The sequence below is a fragment of the Bos mutus genome, chromosome 7, assembly GCF_027580195.1.
Source record: "Bos mutus isolate GX-2022 chromosome 7, NWIPB_WYAK_1.1, whole genome shotgun sequence".
Classification (NCBI taxonomy): Eukaryota; Metazoa; Chordata; class Mammalia; order Artiodactyla; family Bovidae; genus Bos; species Bos mutus.
This window is the reverse complement of record NC_091623.1, coordinates 7,464,353-7,490,945: the sequence shown is the minus strand read 5'-3', so window position 1 is coordinate 7,490,945 and position 26,593 is coordinate 7,464,353.

Below are 26,593 nucleotides of genomic sequence, written 5' to 3'. Positions count from 1 at the left end.
CTACAGTCATTTTTCACACTGAGAGAATTTCCAGATAACCAAAATGTCACAAAGTTAGTCCATTTAATTTTATTTCATCTCCCACAATTTGAACTCTGATTGTAATTACAGCTTCATCTGCTCTTGAATGATTCTGTTTTATCAGACAAAGACAGTGCTCTGACGACCACACTAATGGAGAATAAGGAACCTGCTTAAGAGAGGAAATAATAAGAATGCTATTCTCTGGGAGGTAGAGAAACCCTGATACTATAAAGCATACAACATATGTCTTAATGCTATAATTAATAGTTCTTCATTCCCATAACTTACTTCTACAATAGCCACATGTTGTTTTCTCTGATCAAGATATTAAATTGGAGGGGACAAAACCTACAGAAAAAACTGCTGTAATAGAAGAAGCAATTTTAAATATTGAAGAAATGTAACTCTGAAGGACTGATCAGGTGAGGTAACCATTGTTAAATAAGAGAAGAAATCAGAGAAATATACTTCCCTGACTTCATTTTACCATGCTTTTACCAGGTAGACACAAAATAAGAGTCAGAACTTCACTTATGTCATGGATGAGATGCCTAGGGGAAACTGTTTAAGGTTGGATAATACTATTACTCTACTTCAGCTGGAGCTGTACATTAATAAAAAGGCTTACACAAAAGCCAGATTTTATTATTATAGCTGATGTGATGATGAATAAACCATCAGTACTGATATGTTGAATTGCTCTTTTATTAAAGGTAATAGCAATTACCTGTCCTACTATGACAAGGGCTTATTTTGATAAGGAAATGAGGTAATATAATTTTAATAAACCTGAAATAAAATGAAAATAAGTGGATAAGTGGTATCAATTGTTGACTATTCTTTAAATAATATCCCTGGTGGCTCAGAGGTTAGAGCATCTGCCTGCAATGCAGGAGACCTGGGTTCTATCCCTGGGTCGGGAAGATTCCCTGGAGAAGGAAATGGCAACCCACTCCAGTACTCTTGCCTGGGGAATCCCATAGATGGAGGAGCCTGGTAGGCTACAGTCCACAGGGTCGCAAAAAGTCGGACACGACTGAGCAACTTCACTTTCACTTAGAAATCAGCTTTTTCTCAGGTTTATAAAGAGAACAATCAAGAGACATAGATCCTGTGAGGAAAAGGGAATAAGAAATGGGTACAGGTGAATATAGATGAGCATTGTGTTGCACATAGGAATTTTGACATTGCTAAAAATTCTAAATTTATCCAGTTCAAAACTTCTTGTTTGGAAGCAGAAGACTGGTAATGTTAACAAGAGTCACACCCAATGTCCCACAGCCAATGTGAAGCACAATTTGAACTAAAGTCTCCAGAGTTTGAGTCAAACGCGGTTTTCTTTATGCCAGTACACCATGGTGCAACACATTCCTTCCACTTGCAGAACTCTTGAAGATGTAAATCAAATCTTGTTAGAGAGGTGTGAAGTGTGTGTCCCAAGGTTCATCTCACCATAAGATCTTAGAGTAGGAAATGCTGTTTGAGACTGTCTCATCATTCAGAGAATTATTTCACAGATTTCCAATTTCCCTGGCAAATGATGATCCACCTACTAAGATTATCTCTAGGGAAAGGAAATATTTTTTATCGCTTTGCATTAACATGGGAAATACCATACCACCTGACCTTCCTCTTGAGAAATCTGTATGCAGGTCAGGAAGCAACAGTTAGAACTGGACATGGAACAACAGACTGGGACCAAGTGGGGAAAGGAGTTCATCAAGGCTGTGTATTGTCACCCTGCTTATTTACCTTCTATGCAGAGGACATCATGAGAAACCCTGGGCTGGATGAATCTAAAGCTGGAATCAAGATTGCCAGGAGAAATATCAATAACCTCAGATACGCAGATGACACCACCCTTATGGCAGAAAGTGAAGAAGAACTAAAGAGCCTCTTGATGAAAGTGAAAAGGAGAGTGAAAAAGTTGGCTTAAAGCTCAACATTCAGAAAACGAAGATCATGGAATCTGGTCCTATCACTTCATGGTAAATAGATGGGGAAATAGTGGAAACAGTGAGAGACTTTATCTTTGTGGGCTCCAAAATCACTGCAGGTGGTGACCACAGCCATTAAATTAAAAGACGCTTACTCCTTGGCAGGAAGGTTATGACCAACCTAGATAGCGTATTAAAAAGCAGAGACATTACTTTGGCAACAAAGGTCCATCTAGTCAAAGCTATGGTTTTTCCAATAGTCATGTATGGATATGAGAGTTGGACTATAAAGAAAGCTGAGCACCAAAGAGTTGATACTTTTGAACTGTGGTGTTGGAGAAGACTCCTGAGAGTCCCTTGGACTACAAGGAGATCCAACCAGCTCATCCTAAAGGAGATCAGTCCTAATTTTCATTGGAAGGACTGATGCTGAATCTGAAACTCTGATACTTTGGTCACCTGATGCGAAGAACTGACTCATTAGAAGGGACCCTGATGTTGGGGAAGATTGAAGGCGGAAAGAAAAGGGGACGACAGAGGATGAGATAGTTGGATGGCATCACCGACTCAATGGACATGAGTTTAAGCAAACTCTGGGTGTTGGTGGTGGACAGGGAGGCCTGGAGTGCTGCAGTCCATGGGGTTGCAAAGAGTCAGACACAACTGAATGACTGAACTGAACTGAACTGAACATGGGAAAAATCCAAAAGGTAGATGATTCTGCTCTGGGCATGCACCTAAGTATATATTTAAACCCTGCTGCTAAGTCACTTCAGTCGTGTGCAACTCTGTGCAACCCCATAGATGGCAGCCCACCAGGCTCCCCCGTCCCTGGGATTTTTCAGGCAAGAGTACTGGAGTGGGTTGCCATTGCCTTCTCCAATTTAAACCCTAGATTGGCATTAAAATGACTCCTAGTAGCTTTCTGACTACCATTCCTTACTTATTCTGCCTCAGACCCATTGACCTCCATTCAAGCTATTTTTAAGTACAAGAAACCTTCTCCCAAACCAATGTCTTGCTGCTTCTGCCTAGAAAGTGCTCTCTTCAAATATGTACAGGATTTCGTCCTTCTCTTAATCCAGGCCTGCCCTCAAATGTCTCTTCACTGGAAACATTTGACCACCTGATTAAAAACAAGATCTTTCTGCACTCCATCACTTCGTTGCCTTAGGCTAGTTTGCTTGACACATTTTATAAACTTATTTTCTGTCTCCCTCTACCTTAAACTCTTGCAAATGGGGCTTTGTTTTTACTACGTTCTATTTATTCTCAGCACATAGAACAGGGACTGGTATATGGAAGAAGAAGAGAAAAACTTGCAAAGAAAGATGATTCATCTTTTAATATAATCCTTTAACAATTTAAGATTTTTATTTAACCACCAAAGAGAAATTCTACCACAAAGGAATTCATTGTCTATATATTTTAAAAGAAATGCCTTCATTTCTCCTAAGGGACAATTATTTCAATCATTTCAGTTACTGTATAATATAATAATTTCCAAGTATATTTGGAAATCTTAATCATTGGTATGCTGTACTTCAATGATTTTGTTTCTTATGTGGAACACCTACGCACAATGATAAATATCTGATCAATTTAAAATGTTTTGAAATGAGCAGATGTTTACAGATATGCAAAAATCTCACCAATTGTTGACTAAATTAATAACATTTTAGCTGGCATCTTATCATGCATATGTGATGGGCCTATATACTTGTGATTTATGGATTTGAAATATTTCCTTATGGTGCATAGTGGCTGGCAGAAATCCCAAAGTTAGTTTCTGTTGACAACAGTGGTGATAAAGAAGCAGTAATTTTAATATCTGTGTTATATGATGATGAGGGGTGAGAACAAAAGAAGAGAGAAGAAAAGATGCTATCAGAATGCAAGATGCATTTCTTAATTTTGAGAATGTCTAGGGAAAATGGTGAGCTGACAAATGTGAAAATCCCAAACACATAAATAACTAAAACATATTCAAGAAGTAGAAAATGGAATAGAACAACAACAGATGAAATTGAAAAAAAGTAATAAAAGAATTGCCTCCCAAAATAGCCTCAGGACTAGGCAGTTTTATAGCCCGGTTCTTTCCAGCTTTCAAATCCAAATAATGTCTTTTTTATACATAAGCCCTCTGGAGCATTAAAAAGAGAAGCTTCCCAATGTGTTTTATACACTGAGCATAATACTACGAAGAAAATTTGAGAGCACACAACATCAGGAGAATTCAAGCCAATAATGATTATAAACATGGAAACAATAATGATAAACAAAACGTCTACCATGTTGAATTAGCCAGTGTATTAAAAGAAGTCATCATTTCCAAGAGTTTGCACTAAAATGCAAGAATATTTAATTTTAACTTGTAACATAATTGATCCCAGCATACTTTAAGGAAAAAAAAAATGCCTGACTATTTAAGCTGACTTTTTAAATAGTATTTGGTAATATTTTATATTTTTGAAAAATTATTAATACATATACAGTCCTGAATATTCATTGGAAGGACTGATGCTGAAGCTGAAGCTCCAATACTTTGGCCACCTGATGCAAAGAGTTGACTCACTGGAAAAGACCTTGATGCTGGGAAAGATTAAAGGCAGGAGGAGAAGGGGATGACAGAGGATTAGATGGTTGGATGGCATCACCAACTCGATGGACATGAGTTTGAGCAAGCTCCATGACTTGGTGAAGGACAGCAAAGCCTGGTGTGTGTTGCAGTCCACGGGGTTGCAAACAGTTGGACGTGACTGAGCAGCGACTGAACTGAAATGAATACATATACACCATAAGCATACTAGGGGTATTCTAACCAAACTCATATCCAGTATAACACCTAACAGTGAAAAAGTAGGAGCAATTTCATTAAAGTAAGCAACAGACAAAAATGTTGCCTTTCAACTCATTATTTAAAACTATTTCAAAATTCCTAGCCCATCTTACACAACATAATCAGGGACAAAAGACCTCAGTCTTTGAAAGAAAGAAACAAAAATCTGTATACTTGCACATGCTATTAGATATCTAAATTATTTAAAAGAGATATCTGGGGAAAAAAATAAGATATCTGGTTGCCAAAAAACGTATAAAAACAATTTCCCTTTTACATACTATCAACACAACAAAAGATTATCAACAACAGCAAAAAAATTATATAAACTTTCTTTAACAAAATTGGTAAGTATCCAAGGTCTATATGGAGGCAAACACACAGTGTTACTGAACAATATTTAAAAAAAATAATAAATTGGGAGGCATGTATATTTCTGGATAGTCAAACCTGATACTATCAAACCATCAATCCTGAGAAATAGACTTATATATTCGATACAATATAAACTATTTCTTGCTCCTATATACTTTTTAAATGCCCAAATGAATTTTAAAATGATTTAATTAAATTCTCTATAATCTTTTTGGAAGTATTATCAGAATTTTTTAACTTTTTATTTTGAATTGTATAGCTATTAACAATGTTGTGATAGTTTCAGGTGAACAGTGAAAGAACTCGGCTATATATCCATTCTTCCCCTATTATTGGAATTTTCTTGGTTGCTCAGTTTATTTTTCAGGAATAAAAAAAATATCTTCCATAAGTCATGGAAGCATCATTAGCTTCCTTTTATCATCATTTATTAAACTATATCTGGAGAGATAGAACTTGCTTTGACAACCAGTATTATTGTAAAACCATGATGTAAAATTAACATGTAATTTTACTAAGTTCTACAAAATTTATGGATAGGCTAATTTATTCATTTGTTCATTCAAGTAACATTTACTATTAATCCCAACTTTGTAATCTTACTGAGTTAAATTTTAGGGACACAAAGATATACTAGAAGAGTCACAGTGACAGACATATGAACTGATGCTGAACAATAGTTCTGTAATAGAGATTCATCCAGTACAATTCTAGAAGCTACAGTTTCAGTTCTGAAGAAACTAAAGAACAGTACAATCCTCAGGTTCAATCAGTGGTGTTAAGCACTTATAGTTGTGCTCTTATTGTTCCGCCCTTTCCCCTTTCACAACTAGCAATGTTTGACAATAGGAAAGTTGTGCCACGTATAATAAAAAACTAAACCAGAAATGCAAACTAATATCAATGCAATGAATACGGTTTGGTCAACACAACCCACATCTTTCCTTCTTAACTATTAACAGGCTATTCTGCTGTCTCTATTCAGATATCACTAACTAATGGGAACATCTTAATCTAGGAAAAATATAGACAGTTGGACATTATTGTATACTTAAGCTGTCTGCTTCCAGAATAAAAACTTAAGTGTTTTTCTCTTTAGCGGTTCAAAGCATCCTGCATTTTAATTCATATGTGTGAGTCCAAAGGGAAAACATTTTTCATTTGCCAGTGGAGCAAGTTAATTTTGAGAGAAAAGTTTAATTAAGATTAAACAAACTTAGATTGTGTGTTAGCCTAAAGGCATGAGGCTCTGAAAGCAAATTAGTTGCAGGATAATTGCTGTTGTGAAAAATATTTTCTTGTTCACAAGCTCAACACTGTATATTTTAAATTGAACTTTAAATGTCTCCATCTTTACAAGGAACTCTTAGAATAATGAAACAAAATTAGAAGGTCCTTAATTTTCAATTATCTACCAGGCAGTTCATTCTTGCTATTTTTTATTTAAAATGGAAAAGTTGCTTCGATTTAAAAAAAATTGCATTAATAAAAACATTAGCAAATTTGGGTTTTTAAAAATACCTGTTTAAAAAATATATGTGTTCCCTTGGTATTAAAACTGATTATCTACAATTAAAAGTGGGAGTATCAACATAAGTATGGATGGGAGGTGGTCAGATCAGATCAGATCAGTCGCTCAGTCGTGTCTGACTCTTTGCGACCCCATGAATCGCAGCACGCCAGGCCTCCCTGTCCATCACCAACTCCCGGAGTTCACTGAGACTCACGTCCATCGAGTCAGCAATGCCATCCAGCCATCTTTTTCTCTGTCGTCCCCTTCTCCTCCTGCCCCCAATCCCTCCTAGCATCATAGTTTTTCCAATGAGTCAACTCTTCGCATGAGGTGGCCAAAGTACTGGAGTTTCAGCTTTAGCATTATTCCTTCCAAAGAAATCCCAGGGGTGGTCAGATGGAAAGACATAAAGACAAGATTAAAAAAAAAAAAAAGAAGATGCCTGAGGACTGGAATCATTGCTGTGTCTGTTCTTATTGTTTTATGTGGAAAGAAACTGGTATAAGTAATAATATCAATTAATAAAAGGTGTTTCTTTCAATAAGAAATATTTTAAAGGGAACATCTTTGTAGAGCAAAAAGTTAGAAGAGATAGACTTTGTCTTTTAAAAGAGAAAACTTCAAACTTTAATTTCCTCCAGATTCTAACTCTATAAATTACTCTATTACAGTGTGATAGCAGCAGGTTTAAAATCCTTTATTATTAATCTCTAGAAATGATGATATGACTCTGAGTCTCATCTCAGGAATACTAAATATTTCAAATGTTTCTTCTTTTGAATCGGGAATAAGATATTTAGCTTTTTAATTGAGTGGAAACTTTTAGATTATGGTTTCAGCCGAGTTGATCTGTCAGTGTATTTTATTATCACATGTAAGGTGAATTTTACTTATTTGAAATAACCTCATTCTAATAATTTATATCTTGGCAAAGGATTAAGGACAAATTTAAGGAAGGCTGGTTTACAGTCTAATCATTGGGAAAACAATCAGTTACTATACATTAGGTAGTTGTTAGCCTATACACATTGGTAAGCAATTAGTGGCATCCTATAATTCCTGAAAAAGAAGGTAATTGAAAGAGTATTCGCCCTGCTCTAAGGAAACAAACCTTTGCTTTATGCAGGGCATTCTCTGTCCCCGCTGGCTAAGCTCATATGTAATCTTTAACAAAATGCTAAAGTAATATTCCCTGGTTACAAAAATTAGAAAGTCATTGTGGGAGACCCCAGATTTTAGTGTGTTTGCAGATATGTATGTGTGGATATTTTTAGGGAAAATCAACCATCTGACAATGTCACTCAGGGAAATAGGTGGGCAAGTTATCGATCCTCATTATGCTTCAATTTTTTTAACTTTCCACATGAGAGTAAAACTATACTTTGTGCTTTTTTTAAAAAAACAAGTATTAAAGAAGCAAGGTATTATGAGCACTGCAAGTGTGAAAGATACACACATATCTATCTAAATAGACATATATGCAACACATGGTATAGATAATATATGATACATGATATTTGATGAATATATTTGTGAATATGCATATATATGCATACATACATACTCATAAATAACAATTTGTTTTTTAGAAATCTGAATCACATGGGTTACATGTAGAATGAGATTAGTTGAGGGACATGGGCAAGCTTGACCTTGACACCCAATTAACAGATCACTGTAAGCTTCACAGGTAGGATGAACTCATATTCAGTGACTAGACAAGCCTCCACCACCCTCCCTCCACCCCATCCTATCAGGGAGAGGTAACATAAAGGTTAAGATCATGGATTCTAGAGTCATCCTGCCTAGACATAAATCCAAACCCTGCATCTATTATTTATACAATTATACAATCATTTAACCTCTAGGTTGAAAGTAGAGATAACATATTCATAGATTTACTGAGCGATGCTGGTTATTGACATAATTCATGTAAAGAATATGAGTTTCAATTAATGTTTACTTGTTTGCTGTTGTTCCATGGGGATTACTTATTCCAGGTCTCTCTCTTTTTATTTCCCCCCTCTGTTTATTTATGTATTTATTTTACTTTACACTATTGTATTGGTTTTGCCATATATTGACTTGAATCTGCCATGGGTGTACATGTGTTCCCCATCTTGAACCCCCCTCCCGCCTCCATCCCCATCCCATCCCTCTGGGTCATCCCAGTGTACCAGGCCCGAGCACCCTGTATCATGCATCGAACCTGGACTGGCAGTTCGTTTCACATGTGATAATTTACATGTTTCAGTGCCAGTCTCCCATATCATCCAGCCCTCACCCTCTCCCACAGAGTCCAAAAGACTGTTCTATACATCTGTCTCTTTTGCTGTCTCACATACAGGGTTATCATTACCATCTTTTTAAATTCCATATATATGCGTTAGTATATTGTATTGGTGTTTTTCTTTCTGGCTTACTTCACTCTGTATAATAGGCTCCAGTTTCATCCACCTCATTAGAACTGATTCAACTGTATTCTTTTTAATGGCTAATATTCCATTGTGCATATGTACCACAGCTTTCTTATCCATTCGTCTGCTGATGGACATCTAGGTTGCTTCCATGTCCTGGCTATTATAAACAGTGCTGCGATGAACATTGGGGTACACGTGTCTCTTTCAATTCTGGTTTCCTCGGTGTGTATGCCCAGCAGTGGGATTGCCGGGTCATAAGGCAGTACTATTTCCAATTTTTTAAGGAATCTCCACATTGTTCTCCATAGTGGCTGTACTAGTTTGCATTCCCACCACAGTGTAAGAGGGTTCCCTTTTCTCCACACCCTCTCCAGCATTTATTGCTTGTAGACTTTTAGACAGTAGCCATTCTGACTGTCATGAAATGGTACCTCATTGTGGTTTTGATTTGCATTTCTCTGATAATGAGTGATGTTGAGCATCTTTTCATGTGTTTGTTAGCCATCTGTATGTCTTCTTTGGAGAAATGTCTATTTAGTTCTTTAGCCCACTTTTTGATTGGGTCTTTTATTTTTCTGGAATTGAGCAGCAGGAGTTGCCTGCATATTTTTGAGGTTAATTCTTTGTCCATTGCTTCATTTGGTATTATTTGCTCACATTCTGAAGGCTGTCTTTTCACCTTGCTTATAGTTTCCTTTGTTGTGCAGAAGCTTTTAATTTTAATTAGGTCCCATTTGTTTATTTTTGCTTTTATTTCCAAATTCTGGGAGGTGGGTCATAGAGGATCCTGCTGTGGTTTATGTTGGAGAGTGTGTTGCCTATGTTTTCCTCTAGGAATTTAATAGTTTCTGGTCTTATGTTTAGATCTTTAATCCACTTTGAGTTTATTTTTGTGTATGATGTTAGAAAATGTTCTAGTTTCATTCTTTTGCAAGTGGTTGACCAGTTTTCCCAGCACCACTTGTTAAAGAGATTGTCTTTTCTCCATTGTATATTCTTGCCTCCTTTGTCAAAGATAAGGTGTCCTTAGGTGCATGGATTTATCTCTGGCTCTCTATTTTGTTCCACTGATCTATATTTCTGTCTTTGTGCCAGTACCATACTGTCTTGGTGACTGTGGCCTTGTAGTAGAGATGGAAGTCAGGCAGGTTGATTCCTCCAGTTCCATTTTCTTTCTCAAGATTGCTTTGGCTATTTGAGGTTTTTTGTATTTCCATACAAATTGTGAAATTATTTGTTCTACTTCTCTGAAAAATACCGTTGGTAGCTTGATAGGGATTGCATTGAATCTGTAGATTGCTTTGGGTAGTATACTCATTTTCACTATATTGATTCTTCCAATTCATGAACACAGCATATTTCTCCATCTATTTGTGTCCTCTTTGGTTTCTTTCACTAGTGTTTTATAGTGTTCTATATATAAGTCTTTTGTTTCTTTAGGTAGATATATTCCTAAGTATTTCATTCTTTCCGTTGCAATGGTGAATGGAATTGTTTCCTTAATTTATCTTTCTGTTTTCTCATTGTTAGTGTATAGAGATGCAAGGAATTTCTGTCTTGATTTTATATCCTGTAACTTTACTATATTCATTGATTAGCTCTAGTAATTTTCTGGTGGAGTCTTTAGGGTTTTTGATGTAGAGGATCATGTCATCTGCAAACAGTGAGCATTTTACTTCTTGTTTTCCAATCTGGATTCCTTTTATTTCTTTTTCTGCTCTTATTGTGGTGGCCAAAACTTCCAAAACTATGTTGAATAGTAGTGGTGAAAATGTGCACCCTTGTCTTTTTCCTGACTTTAGGGGAAATGCTTTCAATTTTTCACCACTGAGGATAATGTTTGCCGAGGGGTTGTCATACATAGCTTTTATTATGTTGAGGTATGTTGCTTCTATTCCTGCTTTCTGGAGGGTTTTTATCATAAATGGATGTTCTAAATTATGATCAAAGGATCAATCCAAGAAGAAGATATAACAATCATAAATATATATGCACCCAACATAGGAGCACCACAATATGTAAGACAAATGCTAACAAGTATGAAAGGGGAAATTAACAATAACACAATAATAGTGGGAGACTTTAATACCCCACTCACACCTATGGATAGATCAACTAAACAGAAAATTAACAAGGAAACACAAACTTTAAATGATATAATAGACCAGTTAGACCTAATTGATATCTGTAGGACAACTCACCCCAAAACAATGAATTTCACCTTTTTCTCAAGCGCACACAGAACCTTATCCAGGATAGATCACATCCTGGGTCATAAATCTAGCCTTGGTGAATTAAAAAAAAAATTGAAATCATTCCAAGCATCTTTTCTGACCACAATGCAGTAAGATTAGATCTCAATTACAGGAGAAAAACTATTAAAAATCCAACATATGGAGGCTGAACAACACGCTGCTGAATAACCAACAAATCATAGAAGAAATCAAAAAAGAAATCAAAATATGCATAGAAATGAATGAAAATAAAAACACAACAACCCAAAACCTATGAGACATTGTAAAAGCAATGCTAAGGGGACGGTTCATAGCAATACAGGCTTACCTCAAGAAACAAGAAAAAAGTCAAATAAATAACCAACTCTACACCTAAAGCAACTTGAAAAGGAAGAAATTATGAACCCCAGGGTCAGTAGAAGGAAAGAAATCTTAAAAATTAGGGCAGAAATAAATGCAAAAGAAACAAAAGATACCATAGCAAAAATCAACAAAACCAAAAGATGGTTCTTTGAGAAGTTAAATAAAATTGACAAACCATTAGCCAGACTCATCAAGAAACAAAGGGAGAAAAATCAAATCAACAAAATTAGAAATGAAAATGGAGAGATCACAACAGACAACACAGAAATACAAAGGATCATAAGAGTCTATTATCAGCAACTATACGCAAATAAAATGGACAACTTGGAAGAAATGGAAAAATTCTTAGAAAGCTACAACTTTCTAAAACTGAACCAGGAGAAATAGAAAATCTTAACAGACCCATCACAAGCATGGAAATTGAAACTGCAATCAGAAATCTTCCAACAAACAAAAGCCCAGGACCAGACGGCTTCACAGCTGAATTCTACCAAAAATTTAGAGAAGAACTAACACCTATCCTACTCAAACTCTTCCAGAAAACTGCAGAGGAAGGTAAACTTTCACTCATTCTATGAGGCCACCATCACTCTAATACCAAAACCTTACAAAGACGCCACAAAAAAAGAAAACTACAGGCCAATATCACTGATGAACACAGATGCAAAAATCCATAACAAAATTTTAGCAAACAGAATCCAACAACATATTAAAAAGATCATATATCATGACCAAGTGGGCTTTATCCCAGGGATGCAAGGATTCTTCAATATCTGCAAATCAATCAATGTAATACACCACATTAACAAATTGAAAAATAAAAAACCATATGATTATCTCAATAGATGCAGAGAAATTCTTTGACAATGAGCCTGGTAGGCTGCAGTCCATGGGGTCGCTAGGAGTTGGATACGACTGAGCAACTTCACTTTCACTTTTCACTTTCATGCATTGGAGAAGGAAGCAACCCACTCCAGTATTCTTGACTGGAGAATCCCAGGGACAGGGCAGCCTGGTGGGCTGCCGTTTATGGGGTCGCACAGAATCGGACACGACAAGCAACTGAGCAGCAGCAGCAGCAGGTCTCATAATGACTGATTGATTACCAAAAATTGGGCTGAGTTGTGATCAAAGAAAAGAAGGACAAATGGATGTGAGATATGACAAATATGTCATTCCTTGAAACACTTTCTAAAACTTTCACGTCAGTAATTTTATTCAAAAAACAAGTTGAAGAGTTATTATATATGTCATTGGACTTTCCAAGTAGCTCAAATGGTAAAGAATCTCCCTGCAATGTGGGAAACCTGGGTTCAATCCCTGGGTTGGGAAGAACCCCTGGAGAAGGACATGGCAACCCACTCCAATATTCTTGCCTGGAGAATTCCATGGACAGAGAAGCCTGGCGGGCTATAGTCCATGGAGTCTCAAAGAGTCTGACACAACTGAGCAAGTAACACTTTCACTTTCATATGTGTCATTAGGAGAACTATGAATTGGAACAGGCAACATTTTCATTTTCATATATGTCAATTAGCAGGACTATGAACATCTTTTCTCAATTTATGAATTTTTTTTTCCTTAAGTGAATACAATAAAATCATGGCTGAGAACTAGATACGAACTTCAAATTACTTCAATTTTTAAAAATTTATCAAAATAAATTAGAAGTTAATTTTTCAAAAATTTTAAAACTTATCTCCAGTTTCAACATTGTCCTCGACTTTCCAAATTTTCCATTTTTACTTTGACAGCTTAAGGTCTGGAACCAAAAACACAGCCAAGAGAAAGAAAGCTGGAAACAGAAATAGAAATCTTGAGGTCTTTGGGTTGGTTTTTGTTCTGGTTTCTTTTCAGCCTTGGGACAAATGCACTGATAATATACTTATGCCTGGAATTGCTTTTTTTTTTCCAGGCAGTTGGAGGAGGACCCTACCTTGCCTTAGGAGCTGGGGTATAGGAGCCCCAGGCAGAGTAACTAATGAAGTTGCTAATCTGGTCAACCCTGCAGTGATCGATTTAACAGAAGCATTGTGTTCTGTAAAATGGGGATGACAGCAGCCCCTGAGGCTGCTTATGATGTCATAGGGCTTTTGTAAGGCTTGTGTAGGATGAAGTATACAAAGTCAGCCTTTAAGATTTTGTGGGCAATAGCTATATTTACATCAATAACAATTCCCCAGAACTGCCTTCTTCCAGGCTGGGGTCTCCAAACAGCTTGGGCCACAGAGGATTGGGCCAGACCACCTAAGCACTGGAAACAAACTCCTAAACTCTCCAGATGGATTATCAGCCATGACATTGCAGTCGATTTACAGCTTCACAGATATCAGTGTGTGCAGGGGAGTTCTACTGTCTTTAAAAGTGGTACCCCTATGGCCACATGATGGATATGGCATGGTAATAGAGCCATATCTCTACATTTGCCTATAATTCACGTTTATTAATACAAAAGTCTTCATCCTCACTACACACCTAATAATTATGAGCACTAGTATGGCAGTTTTCAAACTCAGTTGTTTATTTATTAAAACTAGCTACTCTATTTAAAAAGAAAATTCATTTGTCTTAATCTTTGCCTTCTCAACTCATCACATACGTTCTTTCTCTTATGATCCTATAAAGTATCCAAGGAAATAAAATTATTTATGTTTCCAAACTTTGATAACATTTTACAGAAATTAAAAAGTTTTCAGGGTATTCCTATTTTTTAATCCCGATGGTTAGGCTTCCCAGGTAGCTCAGTGGTAAAGAACCTGCCTGCCAATATGGGAGACATGGGTTCAATCCTTAGTCCAGGAAGGTTCCACATGCCATGCAGCCACTAGGCCTGTGCATCACAGCTATTGAGCCTGTGCTCTAGAGCCTGGAAACCGCCAACTACTGAAGCCTGAGTTCCCTAGTGCCTGTGCTCTGCAATGAGAGAATCACCGCAATGAGAAGCCCACACACCATAACTACAGAGTAGCTAATACTCGCTACAACCAGAAAAAAGCTCACACTGCAACAGAGACCCAGCATAGCCAAAAATAAATGAATAAATAAAATTATAAAAATCTCAGAGGTCTTTAAAATTATATTCCTGGAGCACTACAAGTTTTCCAAGTCCCTTTGCAGACTGTGTTAGAAGTCAAGAAAGAAAAGTAGATCAAATTTCAGACCTTTGGACTCTTTTAACATAGATCAGCTTGTCTTTATCACATACACATACTGTTGTTTTTTGTTTTGTTTTGCTTTTTTTTTTTTTGCTTTAAATAGTTACTAGATACATAAACTTTTTTTTCTATTTTCTGTAAAATAGAGCACTAAGTCCCAAATTTTCAAGAGTTTACACACTGAAAATTAGCAACAGAAACCTCTTTTAAAATGGAGTCAGAATGGCCATCATCAAAAAGTCTACAAAGATAAATGATGTAGAGGGTGTGGAGAAAAGGAAACCCTCTTGCACTATTGATAGGAATGTAAATTGATACAGCCATTATGGAGAACAGTATGGAAGTTCCTTTAAAAACTAAAAAGAGAATTATCATATGACCCAGCAAATCCACTAATGGGCATAAACCCTGAGAAAAACCATAATTCAAAAAAACACATGCACCACAGTGTTCAGTGCAGCACTGTTTACAATCATGGGAACATGAAAGCAACTTAAATGTCCATTGACAGGTGAATGGATAAAAGACATGGTACATACACATAATAGAATATTACATGGTCACAAAAAGGAACAAAATTGGGTCATTTGTAGAGATGTGGAAGGACCTAAGGTCTATCATACAGAGTGAAATAAGTCAGAAAGAGAAAAACAAGCAAATAATGCATGTGTATAGAGTCTAGAAAAATGGTACAGATGAACCTATTTGCAGGGCAGGAATTGAGACACAGATGTAGGGAATGGATATGTGGACATTGTGGTGGGTAATGAATTGGGAGATTGGGATTGGTGTATGCGCACTGCCATGTGTAAAACAATTATCTAGAGGGAACCTTGGAGAAGGCAATGGCACCCCACTCCAGTACTCTTGCCTGGAAAATCCCATGGACAGAGGAGCCTGGTGGGCTGCAGTCCATGGGGTTATTGAGGGTCAGACACAACTGAGCGATTTCACTTTCACTTTCCTGCATTGGAGAAGGAAATGGCAACCCACTCCAGTGTTCTTGCCTGGAGAATCCCAGGGATGGGGGAGCCTGGAGGGAGGCCGTCTATGGGGTCACACAGAGTCGGACATGACTGAAGCGACTTAGCAGCAGCAGCAGCAGCAGAGGGAACCTGCTGCATAGCACAGGGAGCTCAGCTCAGTGGTTCTGTGATGACCTAGATGGGTGGGATGGGGAGGTAGGGTGGGAGAGAGGTCCCAAAGGGGTGATATTGTATATTTATAACTGATTCACTTCACTGTATTGCAGAAACTAACACAACATTGTAAAGCAACTGCATCCCAATTAAAAAAATAGGCAAAAAAAAGGGAGAGATCTCTTATCCTACCACTTGATATCAATTGTATTAGGTATAGAAAGAGAGGTAACTTTGTATCTCTAACAGGAGAAAGGACTTTACCACCTCACAGGAGGAAAGAAGAATTTTTCTTTGCCTATCAATAGCCCAGTCAATGAGAGACTCTCACAAATCAGTCAATGAAAAGCCACTACACTTCAATCTCTCAGTTTCCTCCAATGGACTCTTTTGTTTACAACAGTCACTTTCAACCTCCCTTTCTCCTCTAAAAAGAATGACTCTCCTTTGTTCTCCAAAATTGTCTTTGGTTTTCCATAGACTGCATATTCCAAATTGCAATTCTTTGCTGTTCTTGAATATATATATTTTTTTTCTGTAAAATAACTGTTATTTTTATTGTTATTTTTATTGTTTTAGGTCAACAATACCACTTCTATAAATTCAAGATGTGTGTAAATAGGATTTATTATGGTATCTACTTAAACATGAAGGAAATTTGTCCCAAATAATTCCTATAAACAAGTTGTAGATAACTTATTTAGAACTTACCTAAGGCAACTGATTTATAACTAATTTGAACACTTGCAGTATTCAAATCATGAAATGAGTAGCATGCCAACACTTTGTAAGATTATTTTGATCAGTTGGAGAATTTCCTGAACTTATTTGGCTCTTGGAACCAAATTTCAGAAAGATAAAATTATCCATTCATAACTCAAATACAGAGTTTTTTTGTTTGATATGTAGAGACTAAAATAATCCAAAATATATCATTCTTGAAAGAAGCAATATAGCTGTAAGAAATAAATCTAACCCTTATTTATAGCAGTAATTTTTTTATTCCATTTGCTCAAATGTGAAGTCACTCTCAAACCGTGACTATGTCTATATAGTACTATTTACACAACCAAACATTGTTTAAGAGACGTTGGTCCTAGTAATCTCAGATTGGGTAAAGTAGAATTAACTAAATTTGTCCTTTCTAAAAACTGAAATTAGGGAATGTGACTTTGAGGTTCAGCTCTATAGTTACGAGAGTAAAATCAAGGCATGAGAGAGCGCTTAATTTTGAGCCAAACACTCGGCTAAATGCTTCATACACCTGATTTCACTCAAACCTCTCAGAAACCACGCAGATTAGATATTTCTATGGTCTGTCTTTTTATAGATGAGGAAATTAATATCACTATGGGAAAAATTATTAACCCATTAAGTCAGTTGATTATTTGATAACCAGCCACTCATGCTATACACATTTAAAACTGTTATTCAAACCATTAATCTGAATGATACAGCAAAGGACTGAAGCAAAAGGGATTAAATTGTTCCTTCCCTCAAAGAGCTTATAATCTATCAAAGTAAATGCAATATTGAAAAAATAAATATGAGAAAAATACAAAATTATTATGTTCAAATTAAGCAAATAATTGCTGAGGCACTACAGACACAGGTTTATTTAAAATGGGAATGTAAGGTAACATGGTTGCACTTGTGTGCTAAGTTGGTTCAGTCATGTTCAACTCTTTGCCACCCTATGGACTGCAGCCCACCAGGCTCCTCTGCTTATTGGATTCTCCAGGCAAGAATACTGGAGTGGTTGTCATGCCCTCCTTCAGGTATCTTCCCAACCCAGGAATGGAACCCCAAGTCTCTGACGTCTCCTGCATTATCAGACAGGTTTTTTACCACTAGCACCACCTGGGAAGCCTATAAGATAACATATTATTTGGAAAAAGGGATCAAAATGGAAATATTTCCTCATTTATATATATATATAGTTTCATATATATTGTTTACTTAAGAAAATATTTGTAATAATAGTCTGGCTTATTTTGATTTCTCTTTATCTAGTCTAATTTTTCTTGATATAGGAAAAACGTTTTATTTGTTTTGGTTAGTGAACCTGTGCTCTCTGAAGGAATTCAAAAGACATTATTTCTTTGATAACTTACACTGCCCAAAGAAGCTGTTCTGTCTTAAAACAGAAATCATTTAAACCTGGATTGTATTGATCATTCATTGCCCAGTATAATTTGAAATGTTAGAAGGAAAAAAAGAAACCTGTCGAGTTTTTCCAACATACATAACAGAATATTATCAAACAGAGACAAGAAGTCTTAGCATAATGAGAGTGTTTTGCAAATGAGAAATTATAGATAATTGCTGTTTGTTCTTGTTTTCATAGAATGAAGTATAATTATTATTAACAAGAGGCTTGTTTCAATAATTATTTCTGGTTATCCCAGGGCACAAATGCATTGAAGCAGAAAACAATGCATTTTCATTCAGAGTTTTTGTTCCTAGATCATCTCAAACCACTGCCAGAGGTTATGTACGAATGCTCATTCTGAGTGTGTGCATGTCTTGGTACTGTATAACTAAATACGTGTTGTTTGAGTCAAATATCACATTATTCTCTTCAAGATTAAAAATAATCTCTACAATATTTAAAAAGAAATGATTTAACCACACACAGTACTGAAGGATTGGTATTTTACCTGGGTGGGGTTGGGGGGAGGATTCAAAACATATACATCCAAAGGGGATTGAGATTCGGGTGAAAAATAACTAAGGGTTAATATATTGTTTACTGTTTCCCATGTTATGTATCTGATTCTCATTTTATACTTAGATACCCAAAATCTGTTTTGAAGTAATTAATAAGAAACAGTTGGGAAATAATCAAGGTTGGTGTAACATGCATATTTGGGTACAGTCACAGTGGTTAGTGAATAGGCATTACCTACTGAGGGCTCCACCTTGTTCTTAGACATCTTTCCAATCGAATGAGAAATCCTTTCAATCTGGCATCTAAGGAGGCTCCAGGAACCAGCACTATAGTCTTAATACATTCTAATTGGTATGTACCTGTTTCCCATCAGTACCTCCCTAAATTTTTGCCTTCAGTGTAAGCTTACCGAGCCTCAACCATGATTCCCACTCAGCTGGTATGCACTGCTCTGGAGCCACCCTGGGACCTGGGCTCTCATAGTGGCTCTCACATTCCAGCCCTCACCACAGGTTTCCTCCTAATGAGCAGGTATTGATTCCAAAGGGGGAGACGGTGCCCTTGACAGTGACCTTGGAAATCTAGCAAGCAAATTCCTGTCCATACGAGTTTTTAAATATTTTGCATATTACCCCTGGAAATCATAATAAGAGTTAATGAACCTGTATTATGGATAGGCACTGTATTACACACATCTAATCTTTTCAGGTATTATTATCATCCATCTCTTTTACAAAAAACTGAAATACAAAACACTGAAGCAATTTCCCTAAACTCATCCTGCTAGAAAGTGGTGGTGCTAGATCTTCAACTTGGCAGCCGGGCACTACAGCATAAGCCTTAACATATCCCAATAAATTTACTTCACAATTACATAGTTATGGTAAATTTTACTTCTGATTCTTCTAAATGTTTTATAAAAACTAATTAATGACAATGACTGTCAAAACTAGAGGCACAACCAAGTTTGAAAGAGGAAAATATCTTACAGGGCTGTATAAATAATCTAAAATTCACTTAGAAGTAATCACAGAAAGGAGTCTGTCCAGGCAAATGGAAAGTCTCATTTCTGGTAGCAAGCAAGACAAGTGCCATAAAGGATACAGAAAATTATTTTAGCAAGAGTGGACAGACCTTGGCAGAAAGGGCTCTTCTGTGCTCAGGTAGTACTAGATATCTAGTAATGCTGCCAGGTATATAAGGCTATTACTGTAGCCACTCAAGTGTGTGTGTGTGTGTGTGTGTGGGTGCGCACTCAGTAGTGTCTGACTCTTTGTAACCCCATGGACTGTAGACCACCAGGTTTCTCTGTCCATTGAATTTTCCAGGCAAGAATACTGTAATACGTTGTCATTTCCTACTCCAAATTTCCCCAATACAGAGATAGAAACAAGTCTCTTGGGTCTCCTGCATTGGCAGGTGGATTCTTTACCTCTGCAACACCTGGAAAGCCCAGCCACTTCCATAGGCACCCCCAAATAAGTCAACCAGATAGAAGTATTATCAATTAAAAATATACTTCCTTCTTCCAGAGGAAGAGAAATATGAGTCAGGGTAACATAGCAAGGACTTGGAAAGTCTCAAGTACTCAGCATTTTTGGATGAGAAACTTAAATGTTTATCTTGAGAGAATGAGCTGTTCCATGTTTGCATATGTAAGATTATATACAACATAATGTGGAAAGGGGGCACCCCTGGAATGTGAAGTCAAGTGGGCGTTAGGAAGCATCACTATGAACAAAGCTAGTGGAGATCATGAAATTCTAGTTGAGCTATTTCAAACCCTAAAAGATGATGCTCTTAAAGTGCTGTACTCAATATGCCAGCAAATTTGGAAAACTCAGCAGTGGCCACAGGACTGGAAAAGGTTAGTTTTCATTCCAATCCCAAAGAAAAGCAATGCCAAAGAATGCTCAAATTACTGCACAATTACACTCATCTCACATGCTAGTAAAGTAATGCTCAAAATTCTCCAAGCCAGGCTTCAGCAATATGTGAACTTCCAGATGTTCAAGCTGGTTTTAGAAGGCAGAGGAACCAGAGATCAAATTGCCAACATCCGCTAGATCATGGAAAAAGCAAGAGAGTTCCAGAAAAATATCTATTTCTGCTTTATTTACTATGCCAAAGCCTTTGACTGTGTGGATCACAACAAATTGTAGAAAATTCTGAAAGAGATGGGATTACCAGACCACCTGACCTGCCTCTTGAGAAACCTGTATGCAGATCAGGAAGCAACAGTTAGAACTTGACATGGAACAACAGACTGGTTCCAAATAGGAAAAGGAGTACGTCAAGTCTGTATATTGTCCCCCTGCTTATTCAGATTATATGCAGAGTACATCATGAGAAATGCTGGGCTGGAGGAAGCACAAGCTGGAATCAAGATTGCCAGGAGAAATATAATATATGCAGATGACACCACCATTATGGCAGAAAGTGAAAAAGAACTAAAGAGCCTGTTGATGAAAGTGAAAGAGGAGAGTGAAAAAGTTGGCTTAAAGCTCAACATTCAGAAAATGAAGATCATGGCATCTGGTCCCATCACTTTATGGGAAATAGATGGGAAAACAGTGCCTGACTTTATTTTTCTGGGCTCCAAAGTCACTGCAGATGGTGACTGCAGCCATGAAATTAAAAGACGCTTACTCCTTGGAAAGAAAGTTATGACCAACCTAGACAGCGTATTAAAAAGCCAGAAACATTACTTTGTCAACAAAGGTCCATCTAGTCAAGGCTATGGTTTTTCCAGTGGTCATGTATGGATGTGAGAGTTGGACTATAAAGAAAGCTGAGCGCCGAAGAATTGACGCTTTTGAACTGTGGTGTTGGCAAAGACTCTTGAGAGTCCCTTAGACTGCAGGGAGATCCAACCAGTCCATTCTAAAGGAGATCAGTCCTGGGTTTTCATTGGTAGGACTGATGTTGAAGCTGAAACTCCAATACTTTGGCCACCTAATGTGAAGAGCTGACTCATTTGACAGGACCCTGATGCTGGGAGAGATTGAGGGCAGGAGGAGACAGGGACGACAGAGGATGAGATGGTTGAGGGAGTCACCGACTCAATGGACATGGGTTTCGGTGGACTCCGGAAGTCGGTGATAGACAGGGAGGCCTGGCGTGCTGCGGTTCATGGGGTCGCAAAGAGTCGGACATGACTGAGTGACTGAACCGAACTGAACTGATCTGGTGGCTCAGATGATAAGGAATTGCTCTGCAATGCTGGAGACCTGGGTTTGATCTCTAAAAGCATAGCCTTGACTCCTATAAACCTTTTAAGCTTTGGGAAACTGCAGAAATATTTCCTTACTTAAGAGTCCTGTTAGAAGACTTATAAAAACTATATAATGTGATCCAAAGAAAAGTATTTGTGCTTACAGAACAAAATGTATTATGCATATAAAATGTTAAATAGGCCATCATATTTTATGGCTTTTAGCAAGAAACAAGTAATATGAGTTTATCATATTAGCCATATTCATCATCATGAAGTCAGATCTTGAGGGTGTAGATACATGGATATACCACACAGTGCCTAGTATATATTTAAATAGATAAATGATTGAAAAAATGAGTATGGCTTATTTAGCTTACAAAAAAAGTTACTAAGAAATTAGCAAGTTACCTTATGTATATATCTCTTTGAGATACAGACACAATTTGGAATTGATGTAAAATAGTAGAATGAAAATCTTGAGAAAATTTCCAACTGCTTTGGAATTTGGTGGTAACCTCAGGCCAAAATTGGGAAATTACCTTATTGCACAAAATCAAGATAAATATTAATAAAGTTTTCTAAGTCAGAAGACATCTGCAAAGCTACTAATTTTTTTAATACTTTTAGAACCAGAATGAGAAAAGACTTCATTAGTAACATCTTGTATCTGAGTGTGTAGATATTGATAAGTAGGTTTGTTACTTTCTATATTAACTAAATTAGTGTTTGCATTGCCTAAATGGTTGAATATGCTTACGTACAAATATGTATTCTGTGTGCTTATTTCTTATTGTAATCAATCAATTAATTATGTATTTTGTTTGTGAACCTTAATAACATTTAAACTCATCATACAAGTATAATTATATTATAAAAAATACATATATATATGCCATAGCTAAAGTGAAAGGAAAAGCTAGGAGGAAAATCTTTTCTAAATAGATAGTCATGGATAAAATTAGCAATGCAGAGAAAACTTCAGTGAAAATGTGGTGGCTGGTTGGGGTTCTGCCTGATGTTTCACACAGGCTCCTTGACTATTCCTCGTAATACTATAGAAAGTTGCTTTTAAAATGCTCATCAGATCTAAAAATAAACAAAAGAAAATACTCTTGCTGAAAACAATCTGCTCCTTCCCTTCCCCTATTCCATAGTCTCAGAATCTAATAACTGAGATGCATTTGTAGCACCACTTGTTAGTCGTTCTCAGTCGTGGCCAACTCTTCGTGACCCCATGGACTTTAGAACCACCAGGCTCCTCTGTCCCTGGAATTCTCCAGATTCTTGAACTGAGTGGGTTGCCATTCCCTTCTCCAGGGGATCTTCCCAACCCAAGGATTGAACCTTGGTCTCCTGCATTTCAGGAGTATTCTTTACCATCTGAGCCACCAGGGAAGCCCAGCACCACACATGATCCTTCCCATAAAACAAACTAAATACACACACAGAGACACACACAGGGTAAGGAAAATATTTGTTTTGGGGGAGTATGAAAACTGGTAGCATCCAGTACAATGTGATCTTTGTAGATTTTGTATCTCAGTCATAGGAGATTTCTGTTTTGCTACACCACTACTTTTTTCTACACAAGTGGGAAACTAGCAAGAGTATCATACACCATTTAAAATGCTTCATAGACAATATCTTATTTAGCAATCAGTATAAATACACAATGAAGCTGTTATGATTTTATAGGTGAAGAAAAGGAAGCATGGAGAGATTGCTGATGCTGCTCACCAAGAAAAACGTCACATCAGGTGGCCTGATGCTGAAGTTGGCTCTCTTGACCATATGGTACAGAGATCAAGGAGACAAAGCTCAAGTCTGTTATGTTGTTTTGGTTTTATTAATTTATTTATTTTTTGGTTTTATTTTTAATAAAATACACAGAAGGCTGTACTATGAGCTACAGATTAAATGAAGGCCATGGAGAAGGGCCAGGTTAAGCTGTTGAAAGAAAGTATATAAAAGTTGCTCAGGCAGTTAGGGTTCTTTAGAGACATTAATTAGTGTTATCAATATTACTCTAAATCTTTTAATATGGTCTTATATCAAAAATATTGTATGTAATGTAAACACAAGCTCATAGTAGCACTGTAGAGCTTGAAAATTTCAAATAAATACATATAAAATTTATTTCTGATGAAATTTGCAAATCCTTTTGTGTTCTTTTTAAACAAAAATCACAAAGCCTCTTTATAAATGATGTCATGAAAATGATCACTTTCCAGCTTGAGAAAGCCTGCCTAGCATGAACCTAAAGAGGACTAAACAGCTGAATTATCTCATGACAAACCTATTAAAGATTCATAATTCCTTGAGGTTTAATTGGATGTGATTGATCCCCATTAGAGTATTTGTGGGTAGGAAAGTAGCCTAAGTGGTTCTCCATCTCTCTGGATTAAAATTTACCCATGTTTATTGAAATTGATTACTCAAGACAACATGAAATATTATTTTTATGGAAACCCTCATGGTAAGGACAAATTTCATACTTTGAGAAAATGAGTCATGTTTTTGAGACCAGTTATTTGCAGAAAAATCAGCTGCACAAATCATTTTCATAAATGTCCCTTACTATTACATAACTTAAAATAATAAAGTGTCATATTTATTCTATTTTTTTTGGTGTGTGTGCCCCTATACTATGGAGAGAAGTGTATGATGATATTGCATGCACCCATCATCTAGCTTCAACAAATACAGGCTTATGGTCAATTTTGGTTCATTTATATTTCTATCAATTACTCTCATTACAGATTATTTTCAGGGAAATTAAAAATCAATTTATCTATAAATATGTCACCTTATGGACTTCTCCAATGGCTCAGCAGTAAAGAATCCCCTCCAATACAAGAGCCTCAAGAGACTTGGGTTTGACCCTGGGTGCGGGAAGGTCCCCTGGAGGAGGGCATGTATTCTTGCCACTCCAGTATTATTGCCTCAAGAACCCCATGGACAGAGGAGCCTAGTGGGCTACAGTCCATAGTGTTGCAAAGTGTGGGACCCGACTGAATTGACTGAGCACACACACATATATGTCACCTTATATACATAAAAGATATGGACCCATAAAAAATATATAATAGCATGCCAATATTATACCTAAAATAATTTAACAATAATTCCTTAATGTCACCAAATATCTGTTCAGTTTTCCATTTTCCCCAGTTTTCTTATAAAGATATTGAACAATTCATGATCATGTGAATTAGGATCTAAATAAGGTCCATACACAGATAAGCTTTTTAATTATCTCCTAGCAGAGATATTACTTTGCCAACAAAGGTCCTTCTAGTCAAGGCTATGGTTTTTCCAGTAGTCATGTATGGATGTGAGAGTTGGACTGTGAAGAAAGCTGAGCGCCAAAGAATTGATGCTTTTGAACTGTGGTGTTGGAGAAGACTCTTGAGAGACCCTTGGACTGCAAGGAGATCCAACCAGTCCATTCTAAAGGAGATCAGCCTTGGGTGTTCTTTGGAAGGAATGATGCTAAGGCTGAAACTCCAGTACTTTGCCCACCTCATGAGAAGAGTTGACTCACTGGAAAAGACTCTGATGCTGGGAGGGATTGGAGGCAGGAGGAGAAGGGGATGACAGACGATGAGATGGTTGGATGGCATCACCTACTCGATGGACATGAGTTTGAGTGAACTCCCGGAGTTGGTGATGGACAGAGAGGCCTGGCATGCTGCGATTCAAGGGGTTGCAAAGAGTCAGACACAATGAGCAACTGAACTGAACTGAAGGTAGGTCAGTGGTAAATAATCCTCATGCCAGTACAAGAAACACAGGAGACACGGGTTCGATCCCTGAATCAGGAAGGACTGACTCATCTTCTGGAGGAGGAAATGAAGGACTTTCCTTCATCCCCTGGAGGAGGAAATGACAATCCATTCCAATATTCTTGCCTGATAAGTCCCATGGCCAGAGGAGTCTGGCAGACTACAGTCCATGGGTCACAAAGAGTTGGACATGACTGAGCATGCATGTATGAATGCATAGAGATTATCACTCTCTTTTTCTTATAAATTTTTATTGAATAAAGCAGAACGCTTGTCCCATAACATTTACACGGTTGGATGCTGTTATCTCTTCCTCTTGCAGAGTTAGCAGGTACTATGTCCTCTGTATTTTCTCTAAGTTGGTAATTAAGTTACACCTAGAGGTTGGATGAGATTCAGGTTTGATTTTGGTGTGTGTGTGTGTGTTGTGATGTGAAGTGCAAGACTACAACACAGGTAGTCTTGTTTTCCTCCATGAAAATTTACCTATGTGTTTTTTCCACCAGAAAGTATATGTGTATATAATGTATGTTAGCCGTCATTGATTATCATTGCCTAGAATAATGATTATATTTAAGTTTGCAAATAGTGACATTTTAATCTCATCATTTTAAACTTGTTTTTCACTGAAATATTTCAGGAAAAAGAATCTTTGTCCATTATCAACTATTTGTTTATTTTGAAGCATAGTTTACACGTTAAGTGCAGTATAAACTCTTGTTTCATTTGCTGATTTTCAAAATAGTAAGTTTGTTTTCTAGCATCTTGCAAAAGGAATGATGGTTTTTGGTTTGTTTGGTTTTGTATTTAGTACCATTATGAACTAGTGGATTTTAAAATGACAACTAGAATATCTTTAAATCTACTAGTTCATAAGGCTGGTGGTGGCAGGGGAACTAAACCATTATGATCTAGCAGATT